General features: G+C 44.0%; 1 protein-coding gene across 1 annotated transcript in view; it reads right to left on the reverse strand.

The window, feature by feature from the left end:
- Positions 1-13,754, reverse strand: part of BCAR3 (BCAR3 adaptor protein, NSP family member) — a 242,236-nt gene extending 228,482 nt beyond the window's left edge. The window contains exon 1 of the mRNA XM_042952897.1: positions 13,612-13,754. The gene's annotated coding sequence lies outside the window, so the exon portion shown is untranslated. The remainder of the gene's footprint in view (positions 1-13,611) is intronic.
- Between the last annotated feature and the right edge of the window lie 4,485 nt (positions 13,755-18,239).

An 18,239-nucleotide genomic window follows, 5' to 3' on the forward strand; every position in this document is an offset into this window, starting at 1 on the left:
AAAGATTTAGCTATCTGGATCTACATTACAACATTGCTTATACATTTGCTACAATTTAAGGTATGTATAACCCTGTTATGGATTACCACATGGCAATTTAAAGGGATATTTCAGCCTTCCAGTTCAGGTTAAAGACTTAGCATAGGTATTTACCTTCTCAACTTCCACCATTAAAATAACAGTAAGTGGGTTGAAATGGCATAGACCCACAATAAACAGGGACAGGGGCCATCAATAGTCAGAGATTTCGGGGAGACTGGAGGAAGATGGCAGCATAGGAGGACTCTGGGCTCACCGCGTCCTGCTGACCACTTAGATTCCACCCACATCTACCTAAATAACCCAGAAAACTGCCAGAAGACTAGCAGAACAGACTCTCCGGAGCCAAGCGTAGACGATACGCCCACGGAAGAGGGTAGGAAGGGTAGAGAGGCGGTGCACGCTACATGGACTGGCGGGAGGGAGCCAGGGCGGTGGAGGGGCAGCCAGCCTACCCGGCAAGGCAGAGCCCCCAAATCTGGCTTGCAAAAGCAGAGGGGCCGGATGGAGTGTGTTCTGACAGCCAGCAGGACTTAACATCTGGAATGTTATAAGTCAACAGCTCTACTCCAAGAGCGGGAGGGCTAGAAGACAACGGGAGGGAGAGTTGTTGAGCTCCAGAGGACAGAGCTCAGCTTGGCAGGGAACAAAGGTGCTGGAAAGTGCCATCTCCCTCACCCATCCCCCAGCCAAAATCCCAAAGGGAACCAGTTCCTGTTAGGGAACTTGCTTGCAACGCGCAAACACCCAATGCTGTGCTTCTGCGGATCCATCCCTCTGACGGGTCTGCCTCCCTCCAGTACTGCAGAGCCCCTCCCTAAGCGGACCACCGAAGGCAAAGCGAGCTGAGTCTACCCCTCCCGCCCCTGTGCACCTTGCGGATCCACCCCGGCTAATACGCCAGATCCTATCAAAGCAGCACACAAGCTTGGCAGTGTGCAAGTAGCCCAGACAGGGGCCACACCACTCCACAGTGAGTCTTGCCCCTGGGAGAGGGGAAGATAAGGTACACACCAGTCTGACTATGGCCCCAGCGGCGGGCTGGGGGCAGACATCAGGTCTGACTGCGGCCCTGCCCACCAATGCAAGTTACTCCAGACAGCACAGAGGAAGAGCCCTGAAGTCCCGGGCCACCCCAGGGACTATCCAAAATGACAAAACGGAAGAATTCTCCTCAAAAGAAACTCCAGGAAGTGGCAACACCTAAAGAACTGATCAAAAACGATTTAAGCAATGTAACAGAAAATGAATTTAAAATAATAGTCATAAAATTAATCACTGGGCTTGAAAAAAGTATAGAGGACAGCAGAGAATCTATTACTACAGAGATCAAGGGACTAAGAAACAGTCAGGAGGAGCTAAAAAATGCTATAAATGAGCTGCAGAATAAAATGGAGGCGGCCACAGCTCAGATTGAAGAAGCAGAGGAGAGAATAGGTGAATTAGAAAATAAAATTATGGAAAAAGAGGAAGCTGAGAAAAAGAGAGATAAAAAAAAATCCAGGAGTATGAGGGGAGGATTAGAGAACTAAGTGACACAATTAAGTGTAATAACATACGCATAATTGGGATTCCAGAGGAGGAAGAGAGAGGGAAAGGTGCTGAAGGTGTACTTGAAGAAATCATAGCTGAGAACTTCCCGGATCTGGGGAAGGAAAAAGGCATTGAAATCCAAGAGGCACAGAGAACTCCCTTCAGATGTAACTTGAATCGATCTTCTGCACAACATATCATAGTCAAACTGGCAAAATACAAGGATAAAGAGAAAATTCTGAAAGCAGCTAGGGATAAACATGCTCTAACATATAAAGGGAGACCGATAAGACTAGTGACGGATTTATCTACTGAAACTTGGCAGGCCAGAAAGGAATGGCAGGAGATCTTCAATGTGATGAACAGAAAAAAATATGCAGCCGAGAATCCTTTATCCAGCAAGTCTGTCATTTAGAATAGAAGGAGAGATAAAGGTCTTCCCAAACAAACAAAAACTGAAGGAACTCATCACCACTAAACCAGCCCTACAAGAGATCCTAAGGGGGTCCTGTGAGACAAGGTACCAGAGACATCACTACAAGCATGAAACCTACAGACATCACAATGACTCTAAACCCATATCTTTCTACAATAACACTGAATGTAAATGGACTAAATGCTCCAACCAAAAGACATAGGGTATCAGAATGGATAAAAAAACAAGACCCATCTATTTGCTGTCTACAAGAGACTCATTTTAGACCTGACGACACCTTCAGATTGAAAGTGAGGAGATAGAGAACTATCTATCATGCTACTGGAAGTCAAAAGAAAGCTGGAGTAGCCATACTTATATCAGACAAACTAGACTTTAAATTAAAGGCTGTAACAAGAGATGAAGAAGGCCATTATATAATAATTACAGTGTCTATCCATCAGGAAGAGCTAACAATTATAAATGTCTATGCGCCAAATATGGGAGCCCCCAAATATATAAAACAATTAATCACAAACATAGGCAACCTTATTGATAAGAATGTGGTAATTGCAGGGGACTTTAATACTCCACTTACAACAATGGATAGATCATCTAGACATAGGGTCAATAAAGAAACAAGAGCCCTGAATGATACATTGGATCAGATGGGCTTGACAGATATATTTAGAACTCTGCATTCCAAAGCAACAGAATATACTTTCTTCTTGAATGCACATGGAACATTCTCCAAGATAGATCACATACTGGGTCACAAAACAGGCCTTCATAAATATACAAGAACTGAGATCATACTATGCATACTTTCAGACCACAATGCTATGAAGCTTGAAATCAACCGCAGGAAAAAGTCTGGAAAACTTCCAAAAGCATGGAGGTTAAAGAACACCCTACTAAAGAATGAATGGGTCAACCAGGCAATTAGAGAAGAAATTAAGAAATATATGGAAACAAATGAAAATGAAAATACAACAATCCAAACACTCTGGATGCAGCAAAGGCAGTCCTGAGAGGAAAATACATTGCAATCCAGGACTATCTCAAGAAACAAGAAAAATCCCCAATACAAAATCCTTTAGCACGGCTAAAGGAAATAGAAGCAGAACAGCAAAGACACCCCAAACCCAGCAGAAGAAGAGAAATAATAAAGATCAGAGCAGAAATAAATAATACAGAATCTAAAAAAACTGTAGAGCAGATCAATGAAAACAAGAGTTGGTTTTTCGAAAAAATAAACAAAATGGATAAACCTCTAGCCAGGCTTCTCAAAAAGAAAAGGGAGATGACCCAAATAGATAAAATCATGAATGAAAACGGAATTATTACAACCAATCCCTCAGAAATACAAGCAATTATCAGGGAATACTATGAAAAATTATATGCCAACAAACTGGACAACCTGGAAGAAATGGACAAATTCCTAAACACCCACACACTTCCAAAACTCAAACAGGAAGACAGAAAGCTTGAACAGACCCATAACCAGTGAAGAAAAATTGAAGCAGTTATCAAAAATCTCCCAACAAATAAGAGTCCAGGACCAGATGGCTTCCCAGGGGAGTTCTACCAGACGTTTAAAGCAAAATAATACCTATCCTTCTCAAGCTATTCCAAAAAATAGAAAGGGAAGGAAAACTTCCAGACTCATTCTGTGAAGCCAGCAGTACTTTGATTCCTAAACCAGACAGAGGCCCAGTAAAAAAAAGAGAACTACAGGCCAATATCCCTGATGAATATGGATGCAAAAATTCTCAATAAGATACTAGCAAATCGAATTCAACAGCATATAAAAAGAATTATTCACCATGATCAAGTGGGATTCATTTCTGGGCTGCAGGGCTGGTTCAACATTCACAAATCAATCAATGTGATACATCACATTAATAAAAGAAAAGATAAGAACCATATGATCCTGTCAATCGATGCAGAAAAGGCCTTTGACAAAATTCAACATCCTTTCTTAATAAAAACCCTCGAGAAAGTCGGGATAGAAGGAACATACTTAAACATCATAAAAGCCATTTATGAAAAGCCCACAGCTAATATCATCCTCAATGGGGAAAAACTGAGAGCTTTTTCCCTGAGATCAGGAACACGACAGGGATGCCCACTCTCACCGCTGTTGTTTAACATCGTGTTGGAAGTGCTAGCGTCAGCAATCAGACAACAAAAGGAAATCAAAGGCATCAAAATTGGCAAAGATGAAGTTAAGCTTTCACTTTTTGCAGATGACATGATATTATACATGGAAAATCCGATAGACTCCACCAAAAGTCTGCTAGAACTGATACATGAATTTAGCAAAGTTGCAGGATACAAAATCAATGTACAGAAATCAGTTGCATTCTTATACACTAATAATGAAGCAACAGAAAGACAAATAAAGAAACTGATCCCATTCACAATTGCACCAAGAAGCATAAAATACCTAGGAATAAACCTAACCAAAGATGTAAAAGATCTGTATGCTGAAAACTATAGAAACCTTATGAAGGTAATTGAAGAAGGTATAAAGAAATGGAAAAACATTCCATGCTCATGGATTGGAAGAATAAACATTGTTAAAATGTCAATACTACCCAAAGCTATCTACACATTCAATGCAATCCCAATCAAAATTGCACCAGCATTCTTCTCGAAACTAGAACAAGCAGTCCTAAAATTCATATGGAACCACAAAAGGCCCCAAATAGCCAAAGTAATTTTGAAGAAGAAGACCAAAGCAGGAGGCATCACAATCCCAGACTTTAGCCTCTACTACAAAGCTGTCATCATCAAGACAGCATGGTATTGGCACAAAAACAGACACATAGACCAATGGAATAGAATAGAAACCCCAGAACTAGACCCACAAAAGTATGGCCAAGTAATCTTTGACAAAGGAGGAAAGAACATCCAATGGAAAAAAAGACAGTCTCTTTAACAAATGGTGTGGGAGAACTGGACAGCAGCATGCAGAAGAATGAAACTAGACCACTTTCTTACACCATTCACAAAAACAAACTCAAAATGGATAAAGGACCTGAATGTGAGACAGGAAACCATCAAAACCCTAGAGGAGAAAGCAGGAAAAAACCTCTCTGACCTCAGCCGCAGCAATTTCTTACTTGACACATCCCCAAGGGCAAGGGAATTAAAAGCAAAAATGAACTATTGGGACCTCATGAAGATAAATAACTTCTGCACAGCAAAGGAAACAATCAGCAAAACTAAAAGGCAATGAACATAATGGTAAAAAATATTTGAAAATGACATATCGGACAAAGGGCTAGTATCCAAAATCTATAAAGAGCTCACCAAACTCCACACCCGAAAAACAAATAATCCAGTGAAGAAATGGGCAGAAAACATGAAAAGACACTTCTCTAAAGAAGACATCCAGATGGCCAACAGGCACATGAAAAGATGCTCAACGTCGCTCCTCATCAGGGAAACACAAATCAAAACCACGCTGAGATACCACCTCACGCTAAAATGAACAAATCAGGAGACTATAGATGCTGGAGAGGATGTGGAGAAATGGGAACCCTCTTGCACTGTTGGTGGGAATGCAAACTGGTGCAGCCGCTCTGGGAAACAGTGTGGAGGTTCCTCAAAAAATTAAAAATAGACCTACCCTATGACCCAGCAGTAGCACTGGTAGGAATTTACCCAAGGGATACAGAAGTGCTGATGCATAGGGGCACCTGTACCCCAATGTTTATAGCAGCACTTTCAACAATAGCTAAATTATGGAAAGAGCCTAAATGTCCATCAACTGACGAATGGATAAATTGTGGTTTATATACACAATGGAATACTACGTGGCAATGAGAAAAAATCAAATATGGCCTTTTGTAGCAACGTGGATGGAACTGGAGAGTGTGATGCTAAGTGAAATAAGCCATACAGAGAAAGACAGATACCATATGTTTTCACTCTTATGTGGATCCTGAGAAACTTAACAGAAGTCTATGGGGGAGGGGAAGAAAAAAAAAAGAGGTTAGAGAGGGAGAGAGCCAAAGCATAAGAGACTCTTAAAAACTGAGAACAAACTGAGGGTTAATGGGGGGTGGGTGATGGGTATTGAGGAGGGCACCTTCTGGGATGAGCACTGGGTGTTGTATGGAAACCAATCTGACAATACATTTCATATTAAAAAAAATAGAGATTTCAACAAATTTCTTGGAAACAGAAAGGGTTGGGTAAATATTGACTAATACAGCAGGGGGACTGGACTGTAACCAATGAGGGCTCAAGTCAGTCCACAGACCCTGAGAGATGCCTCAGCCTGCAAGTGAAAAGGATTCCAGACAGCAGACATGGCAAATGGGTCTGAAAAACCACTGTAGTTCCCTAATGCAGGAGCCGGCACCTTTGCTCCCTGATTGGACGGGGCCAATCACTTTCTCTGGGTCAAACACTGAAGGGCTCATTTCTGAACAAACTGTACACACCCCCTGGGAGAACTAGGGCAGCCAATGGGGAGTTTAGAAGTCCAGAGTGGAACCTTCAACACTACTGCCTTCAGGGACCCCTAACAAGAACAACAACAAACACCTGTCTTCCTGCCAGCTTTGCCTGTAGAGAAGCCTGGGAGCGGACCAGTTCTGCCTTGGCTCTTCCAACCTCCCATCAGCTCCTTAATGCCTCAGTCTTAAATAGGAATGAAGAACCAAGAGTAAACAGATATGGGAGGAAAGTTGGCAATAGAAAAAAATTAAGAAAAAAATGAATCAGCAGGCCAATATGATTCTAGAGGAAATAGAGATGATTCATGGGACAAAAGAGGATTAAACAAAAACTTTTGAAAACCTCAGCAACAACTGGGCAAATATCACAGTGGTAAAACAAGAGAAGGTGCTATGAAGAAGAAACAATCAGAAAACAAAGAGTTCTTTAAAATCCAAAATATGTTTGAGAAAAAATGCTACTACTAACAATAATAGGGTTAGAACATAAAGTTGAAGAAATTTCCTAAGTATAGATTTTAAGATTTTAAAACAAATGCAAAATATGGCAGAAAAGCCAAAAGAAAGAAGGGGGTGATCTAGAAGTTTGAGATCTAAGTAAGAGGAATTCCACAAAGGGGCGCTTGGGGGGCTGAGGCCATTAAGCGCCGGACTTCGGCTCAGGTCATGATCTCAGGGTTTGTAAGTTCGCGCCCCATGTTGGGCTCTGTGCTGACAGCTCAGAGCCTGGAGCCTGCTTTGGATTCCATGTGTGTCTCTCTCTCTGCCCCTCCCCCGCTCACACTCTGTTTCTCTCACGCACTCTCAGAAATGAACATTAAAAAAATAGTTTAAAAAAGAGGAATTCCACAAAGAGAAAAAATAAATATAAAAATAGTAAATAATTTTCTAAAATGACAAAGGGCATGTCTTTGACTGCCAGGGCCCAGTGAAAGCCCAGCACAGAGAAATGAAAAAGTATCCACACATGGCCATAATCACCAGAAGCTGTCAGAACACCAGGAATAAGGAGTGGATGCTAAAAGATTCCAGAGAGAAAAAAACCCAAGTCTCCTCTGAGGGATTTGATGTTGGATTAGAATTGCAGACACAGCCAATTCATGAATCAAGGGGAAAGCTGAGTAAAGGTATTTGCAGTATCAAAGTATTTTATTTTATTTAAAAAAAATTTTTAACGTTTATTTATTATTGAGAGACAGAGAGACACAGAGCATGAGCAGGGGAGGGGTAGAGAGAGGTAGAATCCGAATGAAGCAGGTTCCAGGTTCCAAGCAATCAACACAGAGCCTCACACGGGGCTCGAACTCACAAACTGCGAGATCATGACCTGAGCCGAAGTTGGTCACCCAACCAACTGAGCCACCCAGGCACCCTGTATCAGAGTATTTTAAATTCTACCTCACGCATAGTTTATCCCAGGGAGTTACCTGAGGACATGCTCCAGCAAAATGAGAAAGGAAATGAAGAGAGAGGAGGCTCTGGGGGTCCTGAGAAGAGTGACTCTACTCACTGAAAGCCACAAAGGGAATCAGCTGCAGACCAAGAGAAACAGGAGCAGGAACATACGGAACTACAGAGAGCGACAGGCAGTTGGTTCTGGCTTTGCTTTCTGGTTTGCTTTGTTTTTGGAGAGGAGGTGGAAAGGAGAGAGAGAGAACCAATAGAAAAATAGCATGATTGAAAGCCTGGAAAACATGATGAGTGGATAAGATTAAGGAAATCAGTGAAATGTAAAAAAAGAAATAAATTTGTTCCAGAACATTCTCCTTTGAGGACAGACATTGGCCCCATAAAAAAAGTACTATAAACCTAGTTCCTACTTTGATCTGCTATGAACTGTATTTACGCAGCCAACAAGGGATAAACATCATTTTTTGGTCTTCAACTCTTAGAATCAACCTCAGACCCAGGTAAACAGCAATGATAATTTTAGAATATGTTGGGAGGTGGAAGGAAAGATAGGAAGGAGTGCCATGTCCTTACCTTACAAAGTGAGGAGTAAAGAGATACTATCTATAGTTGACAGGAAGTGGGGGTTTAATTATGTCCTTTGAAGTTGCAGGGACCAGGAAGCTTTGGGAATGGGGGCTTAACTATATTTAGAAGAGTGGAGGGAGGAAGTAGGAGTGGGAGAGCAGTGAACAGATCCTCACATATCACAGTGGGAAGTCAACAGAAAACACTGAAGTTGCTAAATAACAAAGAGCAGCTTATTTAGAAATGTGCAGGTAACCAACAAATGAATTTGAAATAGGAATATTTAAAATTTGTCCCAGGGGAGCAAGACTGGGGGGGGGGGGGGGGAAGCAGGTGACTCTCATTTTGCATATAAGGTCTTTGGTATTATTTGATCTTAAACCATCTGCATACATTACTACTTGAAATCTTTAATGTGGAATTTCTCATAAGCAGTTTATAAGACTATGGAACATAACGGCCTGCAAAAAGTTAGAGGGATATAAAGCCAACTGGTGTTGAAGTCATTGCTGGGTCTTTGGATAACAAATTATTTTATTTTCTTGTAACTTATACATATATACATCTTTTTTTTTTTTTAATTTATTTTGAGAGAGAGAGAGAGAGCTAGTGAGACTGAGCTGGGGAGGGACAGAGAAAGAGAGGGAGAGAGAGAGAATTCCAAGCAGGGTCTACACTGTCAGCGCAGAGCCCAATGTGGGACTTGAACCCTCGAACCATGAGATCATGACCTCAGCCAAGACCAAGAGTCAGTCACTTAACCAACTGAGCCACCGAGGCACCCCTACATCTTTCATAATAATTAGTGTTTTACTCTTACAGTAACAAAAAATAACTTAAAAAAAAGTTTATTTATTTTGAGAAAGAGAGCGTGAGTGGGGGAGTGACAGAGAGAGGGAGAATTTCAAGCAGTCTCTGCACTCCCCGTGCAAAGCCCAACAAGGGGCTCAGACCCATGAAGCTGCGAGATCAAGACCTGAGCTGAAATTAAGATATCGGATGCTCAACCGAGGCACCCAGGAGCCCCCAAAAATAACTTTTAAAGATGGACCCCACAAGTTTCTCCTGGGGGCACAAACTATCTCCAGGGGAGGAATACTCAAGGCGGTTATGGTTATGCCTGATCTGAAGTGCCCACCTCTCCCCTGTCCCCTCCCCGTCTCAGATGCAGGCCACTGGCCCAGGCCAGCCCAATCTGATGTCAGGGTCAGGAACCCTAGGATTCTGCCTGGCTTCAAACATATTACTAAAAATCTTACCAACCTACAGCATCAGCCTCCCCCATGCCGGCATCCAGCAGACTTCCACCGTCCTCCACAGGTCCTAGGACCCTAGGACCCTCTACAACCACCAGGGCTGAGCTCACTGGGCTCTCACCCATGTTTTGGGCCCAGATAGGATTGGTCAGGGAGTCACTCAGCCCGGTCCAAATATGAAGGTCCCTGGACTTCAAAACAAACTCATTTGTGGCTAATGAAACAGGGTGGGCATTTTGCTATAATACACCCCACATTAGGATAAAGATACACGGCATAGAGCTGTACTGTAGAGCTGGAATTCCCTTACATTCATTTATCTGTTCATTCTATAGACAAGAAATCGAGACCCAGAGAGGCTCAGTCACTTGCCCAAGGTCAAAACCTAGATCTGATTCCCAGTCTTTTGTCTATAGAATTTTAAAAGGAAGATAATTAAGGTGTCTCAAGTTCTTTGGATTACAGGTAACAGAATCTCAGTTTTAAGCCAAAGGAAAAAAATGACCAGAAAAACATTAGAATCCAAGGGCATGAAGTTCAGCTCAGGAGGGATCAGAGCGAGGTGGAGAATGCCTACAGACAGCCGCTCACCTCTGTCTCTCTCTCTCCAACTGGCTGACAGGCGTACATGGCTCCCAGGACGTAGCCCCACATGCCTGGGATACTCCTCAGATGGGAGGATGGATCATGCTGGGCAGACACAGGGTCTGGGCCAGCATAAGCACAGGGTGGGAAGGAAGTTATCTGGAGTATCTTTGTTGCAGGGGGTTGGGAGTGAAGTTCTGACAAGCGTTGAATGCTTCTGGGCTATCCTGCTGGGGACATTATTAGTACAGGTACTGTCCTCATTTTGAAGGCAAAGGCCTGAGGCTCAGGGCAGATAAGCACATGGCTATTAAGTAGCACAGACTGTAACTGACTCTCCTTCCTCTTAGTGTAAGACGCTTTCCTTTATGCTCCTCCTCTCTTGTGAAATGATGCTATTAGCATTGGGAGCCCTGGAACAAATCCTGCCTCTCCTATTTGCCATTCTTTGGGGAGACCTGCAGTTATGTGAGGCTCAGTGCTTACTGCTCAAAGCCACCAGGTCTGTGGGCCTCTCTGGGTCCTCGAAATAATGCTGAAAAGCGACTTACCTGCTTTGTTGCCTTAGGGGCTCTCTCCATTTCCTGGTATTTTGTCTCCGTTCAGGAGTGTGTCAGGGAGAGCTCATTCTAGCTCCCAAGAGTCAACTGCTCTCTTTTTTGGAATTTTGCAAGCTAGCTGACATCATGTTGGCTGCCTGAAATTGGCCATTCTGGGAGAATCCTACAGCATGGAAATTGACAAATGCTATCAATCAGGGTTCTCTGGCAATCCCTGTCAGTTGTTAAATATTTACTAGCACATCACTGTCTCCATCTGCCCACTTCCTGCCTGGAAGACTATTGAAGATGTTCATGTGAAAACTCACACTTAATTTTCAGTTCTGAACATCCTTTATATATGCTGAATGGATTTTTAAAAATATCTTTGCAAACATGAATGCTTCGTATCAATTTCGGTGGTAACTCCAGGCCAAATGCCTAAGAGAACAAATGGATTCTTTGTGTAACTCAACTCCCACCCCCACCCCCCACCCCTTTAGCTATAATGCTTAAACACTCTTGTTTTCCACACTCACTGCCATGTCTTTACCTCAGGTCCTTATCTCCCATGGAGCCTGTCACTGAGACCCCTATCTGGTTTCCCTGTCTCCAACCCCCTCTTTTCCTACTCCATCCTCCAGCAGATCTCTGCCTGGTCAATCTTCTGAAAGCCCTGCCTCTGCCACATCTCCTATCAGAGGCTCCAACTGGCTCCTAACAGTTCAAGCTCCTGAGCTGGTGCTCAGACCACCACCCCCCTCTGTCTTTGCGCCCATTAATTCCCAGGGAATTCAAGTCATGAACCTGGACTGGACTGATCTTGGCTTGTGTGCATTCCCTCTCCCTAGAAGGCCTTCCTTCACCCCATCTTTTCTGAAACCTAAGTGTTATTTCATCCATGATACTGTCTGTAAACCCCATGGTCCAGCCAGAGGTGACCCCAGTCACCCTTGGACCTGTTAGAACTCTTTAATTGTGGCTCCCACATGTCCCTCACAGCCATGACTACTCTAAGGTGGGCTGGACACGATCATCTACTACATCACTGCAACTCAAATTGTGGTTCAGACTGGCAGCCCCTGGGACTCTATTAGAAATGTAAATTCTAAATCCCCATCCCAGGCCTAAGTGAATCAGAATTCTGGGGTACCCTCCAGGTGATTCTAATGCACACTGGTCTACACCCTTTCCAGGTGTTTTTTTTTTTTTTTTTTCCTACACAACATCCTTTTTTATGGCTGCTCCTTATAGTATGTGTTTACTGTTAACGTTTTCCCTGCTCATTCAGATTCTAGAAGTCTTTACCTTCTAGGATTGCCCAAGGCTATAGGTGGTTGGTTCCATCTGCCCCAAATCGCATGCCTTTTCTATATTTCACAGGCCCAGGAATGTTCCCTGTGTCCCTCGCGCCTCCTGAGATGTGGAGCCTTGAGTTCTATGCTGCATTCAGCTAGGTGCACCGTCCCTCCTCCACAGACTGGCATTAACTACATTAACTCCCCTCAAAACATTTAGATCAAAGGCCATCTTGTACCTCAGGCAATTCTGTTATCAGGTAGGCTTTGGGTGCAGCCACTTTGGTCAGCCCAGGAGACAGGGCTCCAGAGAGGTTGAAGCCATGTTTCCTGAGGAGAGCGCCTTTCTCTGCCTGGAATCAAGTGTGGCCACCATAAGGCCCAACCTTCAGAGAACTAGGGCAGCCCCTCTTCACCTTTTTGGTAACTTTTTATTTGGAAATAATTTCAAATAATTTGGAAATAATTTCAATAATTTCAAAATTGCAAATAGAGAATAAGGAAATACCATGTACCCTTTACCCAGATTCACCCATCACATACATTTTGCTCTATTTCTTTCATTGTGTTATTCTGTTTTTTCTTAACTGTTTAAAAGCAAGTTACAGACATTGTGCCCCTTTGCCTCTCAATATTTCCTAGAACAAGAACATTCCCTTATATAAACACAGTATGATTGTCAACTTCAGGAAATTTAACACGGATAGAATATAGTTCGAATTCAAATTTCATCAATTGTTTCCCCAAATGTCCTTTACATCTATTACTTCCCCCCCCCCCCCCCCAGCCCAGAAACCCATCAAGGATCAGTCATGTGTTGCATTTAGTTGTCTTGTCTATTTAGTCTCTTAATTTGGAACAGCTCCTCAGCCATTCTCTGAATTTTTTGACCTTGACATTTTTGAAGGGCCCTAGCCAGTTACTTTAATAAGACCGTTTTTGAATGTAGGTAAATGTGGTATTTCGGTGTTAGATTTGGGTAAGCTCTTTTACTGGCAGGGAAATCACAGGAGAGGATGTTCTACCCCTCTCAGTGTAGCTCACTAGGGGATCCATGAGGTAAGTCTGTCCCAAGAGCAGGAATGTTAGCTTTGAGCTCTGGAAAGGCAATGCACAGTTTCTTTGTGAAGGCTGCCCTCTGCTGGCCATTTTCTAGAGTGAGGCGCTACGCCTCTGATGACAGGGAGGACAAGGGGCCAGAAGCCCTGAAGTACAGATCCTGACCCTTTACTGGTTGTGAGAGTATAGGAAAGTTATTCAGCCCTATCGAACCTCGTTTTCCTCATCTGTAAAAATCGGGCGACAGTCTCTGAGTCTGAAGGGGTCCTTTAAATGTGGCCAAGTGCAAATGTCTACACGGGCTGCTAGGACTCCTCTTCAGGCCCAGCCCAGGAGGTCCTTGAGTGCCAAAGCTGCTCTTCCGGACCCCCATCCACTACCTAAAAAGCCTCCAAAGTGTCTCGTCTGTGGCTGCCAAGGCAGAACTATTCTCCTTACCCGAGGGTTCCGTGAACAACACGTTCCCATGAATCGTTTTGTGAAGGAACTCGAGGAGGCCTGGGCTTCCATGTTTCTGTGCTGTGGGTCGTCCGGGGTCCTCTGTGCACCCACCAGCCCTCACTCCCACTTCCGCTGGCTGCTGCCACACCGCCGCTCCCAGCCTGGCGGAGCTGTGGGCCCTCCCCTTCCGGGGCTGCTGGAGCAGGCGCTCTCCACCCCCACCAAACTCCGCAAACCTGGGCTCTCAGCGCGTCAGGCTCCCACCTGCACCAACCCTGGGGAATTGTGCCAATTCTGTTCTCACCGAGACTTTAGGTCTTTCTCCACATTTTCTTCGGGTCCTTTTTCAGAAACTTAGGTAACCACACACACCACACACACATTTCTTCCTGGCTGCCTGGAAAGATTTATTGAGCACCAATTATACCCCAGGCTTTGCATTGGGGCTGCACGGAACCCCACAGAGCTGATGGCTTATGGGGTGCTGGAGACAAGCAGAGCAGCAACGACATCACAAATGCGATCGCTGTGCCTTCTGAGGCAGACTTCTCATGTCCCACGAGAAGCAGGGCCATGCTTAGTACCTCCCGTGTGGCCCAGGGCCTCCTTTTGAGGGCTTTATTTTTATTAAGTGTTCCCCCAGGACACCAGAGAGAGTCATTTTGTATGCCCCCAGGAGAAGCTCAGAGGAGAATTATGAGAAATAAGTATATCAAGAAAGAGAGGAGAGAAATATTTCTCAGCATGGAATCAATGAGTGGTTTCTTTTCTTACTTAAATTTACTCTTCAGGGGCGCCTGGGTGGCTCAGTTGGTTAAGCATCCAGCTTTTGATTTCAGCTCAGGTCATGATCTCACGGTTTGTGACATCCATCCCCGCGCTGGGCTGTGCGCTGGCAGCCTGAAGCCTGCTTGGGATTCTCTCTCTCCCCATCCCCAACTCTTGTGCATATGCACAACTCTCTCTTTCAAAATAAATAAATGTTTATTTTAAAAAATACTTTTCAGAGCAGAGGTATCTGTAGTAGTAAATCTGACCTATTCTCTGGAGCATCTGTGGTCTCTTCATGTTTGGAGGATCTTGGGATTCTTGAGAACCCATAATTCAATGAATGGAATTCTGAGCCTGCTCAGAGGAATGAGTCTCACACAGACAAGTACTCAGTATATGCTGACTTACAAGTGAACTTCACTTATAAAGCTAGTGCCCAGGTTAGGCTGTAAGAGGTCAGGCCAGAAGGCACTGGGGGGGGGGGGGGGGGAGCTGGGGGGTGGAGTAGTCCCAACGGACTTGATGAGAAGCCTCCCAGCTTCCCCTCATTTACATGACAGACAGAAGTCACTTCTCATGCACATGAGACGTACCACTGGCTGACCAATCTGCCTCACAGGCTTCTCAGGGAAAATGAATTCCAACATGGAAAGGGCCAGGTACCATTTGCGTGAAGATGCCCTACATGTAAACAGATATACAGAGAACGTGCTTGGGCCAGAAACATGAATCAGGAGTCACTTTACAATGTAATTTTGTAGGGATTGATTAGGGAGCAAACATACTTGTCTTCAACTAGAGAGGGGCGAGTTAGGACAGAGTGCAGCTTACGCAGCCATGGTCAGGGCCTGTGTTGGGTTTATCCTGGTCTATTTCCACCTGCCCTGCTTCCTCATTTGTGTGTATGCTCCCCCACAAAGGATGCTGGGGAAGAATGTGAATGGAGCATTCACAAATGCATCACTACTTCCTAAAGAACAAGTGGGTAAATAATTAAGTCATTCTGCTCTGCAAAGGGGTGAATGCTATTTGGGAAAGTACACTAGAAAATTCCATGGTGGTAAGGACTATGCTGTCTTGTTCACCACTTTGAAGTTAGTATCACACCTGGCAGATATTAGGCACATTAAAAAAAAAAAAAATTAGCTGTGGTGGAAGCCCACCAGGACCTACTTTATTCTATCACCGTAGTGTAACTCCTTCTCAGGAACAAACAGAAGGATAGAGTTCATGTTTTCTCGTGACCATATGCCCCAAGCAATACTTTGAAATAAACGATGCTGCAATTTCCAGTTTTGTTTTAATTGGTAATTCATAAAATCCTTTAGAAACCCAAACCGTTTAAACAACCAATTGATGGTAATACTGATGGCATTTAAGCTGTTGTCAGCTTAGTTCTTGATTGACAACGTCAAAACCACCACCATAGCTAGGGTCACAATAACTCAGGAATGCAAAAAAAATGAAGACAGAACAAAATGAACCCCCTCCCCGCCCCCTGCAAACTATCTCAGCTATAATTATACAAACAGGTAGTAACTTGTATTTTACTGAAGTCCTGAAACTGCCTTGAGGGGCAGGTGAGCAAACAGTACATTAAGAAAACCAAAAAAGTTATAATAATAAAACTAGTTTGTCTGTCCTGAGCCTAGGAGGGCAATACCTTCCTGATTGCTCCACAACATTTACTCTTTGGCCATCTATTTTCCTGGTCCCTTCACATCCTGTGTTAGTAATCCCTGCTGTGACTTTATGGTAACTCAGGGTGTCTTAACTAGCTGGGCTGTGTACCTGGGCTAAGAGTCTACTGTTACAACTTTGTGTCTCCAGAACCAAATTGCCTGGACGTGTATCCCAATTCTGCCACTTCCTAGCTATGATCTGAGCAGGCTGCTTATCCACTCAGGGCCCCAGTTTCCTCATCTGTAAAAAAGGGATAATAGTACTATCAATCATTCATCAACTATTTATTGAGGACCTATATGCCAGGCATTATTCTAGGTGCTGGGAATAAAACAAATACATCAGGAGGCTTACATTTTAGTGGAGAAACAGACAAGTAATGAAGTAAACATATAGTATGTCAAAGAGTGAGAAGTGCCATGGATGGGCATAAAATGGGTTGGTGAAGAACTGTGGTTTTTATTTTAAGTTTATTTATTTATTTTGAGAGAGAGAGGAAGGGAGACCATGTGCATGCATGTGTGCACGAGCAGGGGAGAGAGGGAGAGAGAGAGAGAGAGAGAGAGAGAATCCTAAGCAGGCATTGTACTATCAGTGCAGAGCCTGATGCGGGACTCAAACCCACAGACCGTGAGATCAGGACCAAAGCCGAAACCAAGAGGTGGGTGTCTAACCAACTGAACCACCCAGGTACCCAGAGGAACTGTGGTTATTAAACAACATGGTAAAATGACCTTGGAACATAGACCCTTAAGATTCTGTGATTAAATTATCAAATGAATTAAGCACTTCAACTGTGCTTGGTACATGGCAAGTGGTACATTTTTGTTAGATATGAGGTATTATCAATGTATGTTAGATTTTTTTGTACATGTCCATGTTGTACGACTGCTAACCAATTTATACCTGTCTGCTATGACTAAGCCACTTGCAAAGGAGCAGTTTCTAACTCAACCTGGAGGCAGCAATCAAGGAAGGCTTTTGGGTATGTGCGTGCTTGATCAGGGTGGTGATTGACCAAGAATTGGCTGGGAGAACAAGGCGGGGAGGGCCAGGGACAGTATGGGCAAAGGTACTGAGTCACTAGAGAACAAAGAGGGTTCAGATCATCACAATGCTTTGATATGGCTCCAGAAAGACACTTGGGTGTTGTTGATAAAGATAAGACCAAAGGAGCAGGCAGGGATCAGCTCATGAAGTGCCTTTGATGTCCTGCTACATAGATTGAGCAGGGGGAGTCATCTGTAACAGACATCTGTGGCCACCTACCCACCAACCAGTCACTACTCACCCTTTTCTCCTTAACTAACAGAACCCCTTTCTGTGGTCACAATCCCTACTCCCGCATGGTCCTGTGCTTCTCAGAGACAACCATGGAAATGCCATTCCCTTGCCAGTGATTTAGGAGACCCACAAGTCCTGAGGGCAAGTCTGCTGGGGGCCCTGGGAAGGCTTTCCTCCCTGTTGTACACAGAGACAAAGACTTTCCTCCCAGATACACAGGGACAAAGTGCCTCTTCTGCTGCTGGGTGTGGAGGTGCCTGCATGCAGCAGGCATTGTGCATACCTGAAAGGGATCCAGCCTGGGAATGGCACAGCAGAAGGGAAGCACTGGGGCTCCCAGACCTGGAACCACTGAATTCGTCTATGGGGAGCCCCTTCCTCAGGTTTCTTGTTGGGTGAGATGATGGGTGTCTTTTGGCCACGCCGGTTTAGTCAGGGCTTTCTAGCTCTTAGAAGTCACGTGATGACATTAGCATTTAGTAAGGCTTCCTCTAGGAGTACAGAAAGGTGAGTGAGGGGAAGACACCAGCAGAAGGAATCCCAGTTAGGAGGCAGCCGTGTCTCCTTCTGGAAGGGTCCACTCTCAGAAGCCTTTCTTTTTCACCCTTGAAAGGATTGTTGACTATCTTGGAAATAGTGAAAAGAAAAGAATGCAAAAAAGTATTACAAAACCAAGTAGTGACCCACAAAAGGACCGACTATGTTTCTGCTCTGTTCTGTCGCCACCAGAGTTAAGAAGACCTGGTTCTAGTCAGCCTCCATCTGGTTGGGAAGTGAAGAACCAAAGAGTTTGCTTAACATACCTACAGGACCCGCTTATTGTTCACCTATCTATCACCTCTGACTAGAACGTAATCTAGAATGTAAACTAGAATCCAAGAGATAGA

Source organism: Panthera leo, chromosome C1 (genome assembly GCF_018350215.1).
Source record: "Panthera leo isolate Ple1 chromosome C1, P.leo_Ple1_pat1.1, whole genome shotgun sequence".
Classification (NCBI taxonomy): domain Eukaryota; kingdom Metazoa; phylum Chordata; class Mammalia; order Carnivora; family Felidae; genus Panthera; species Panthera leo.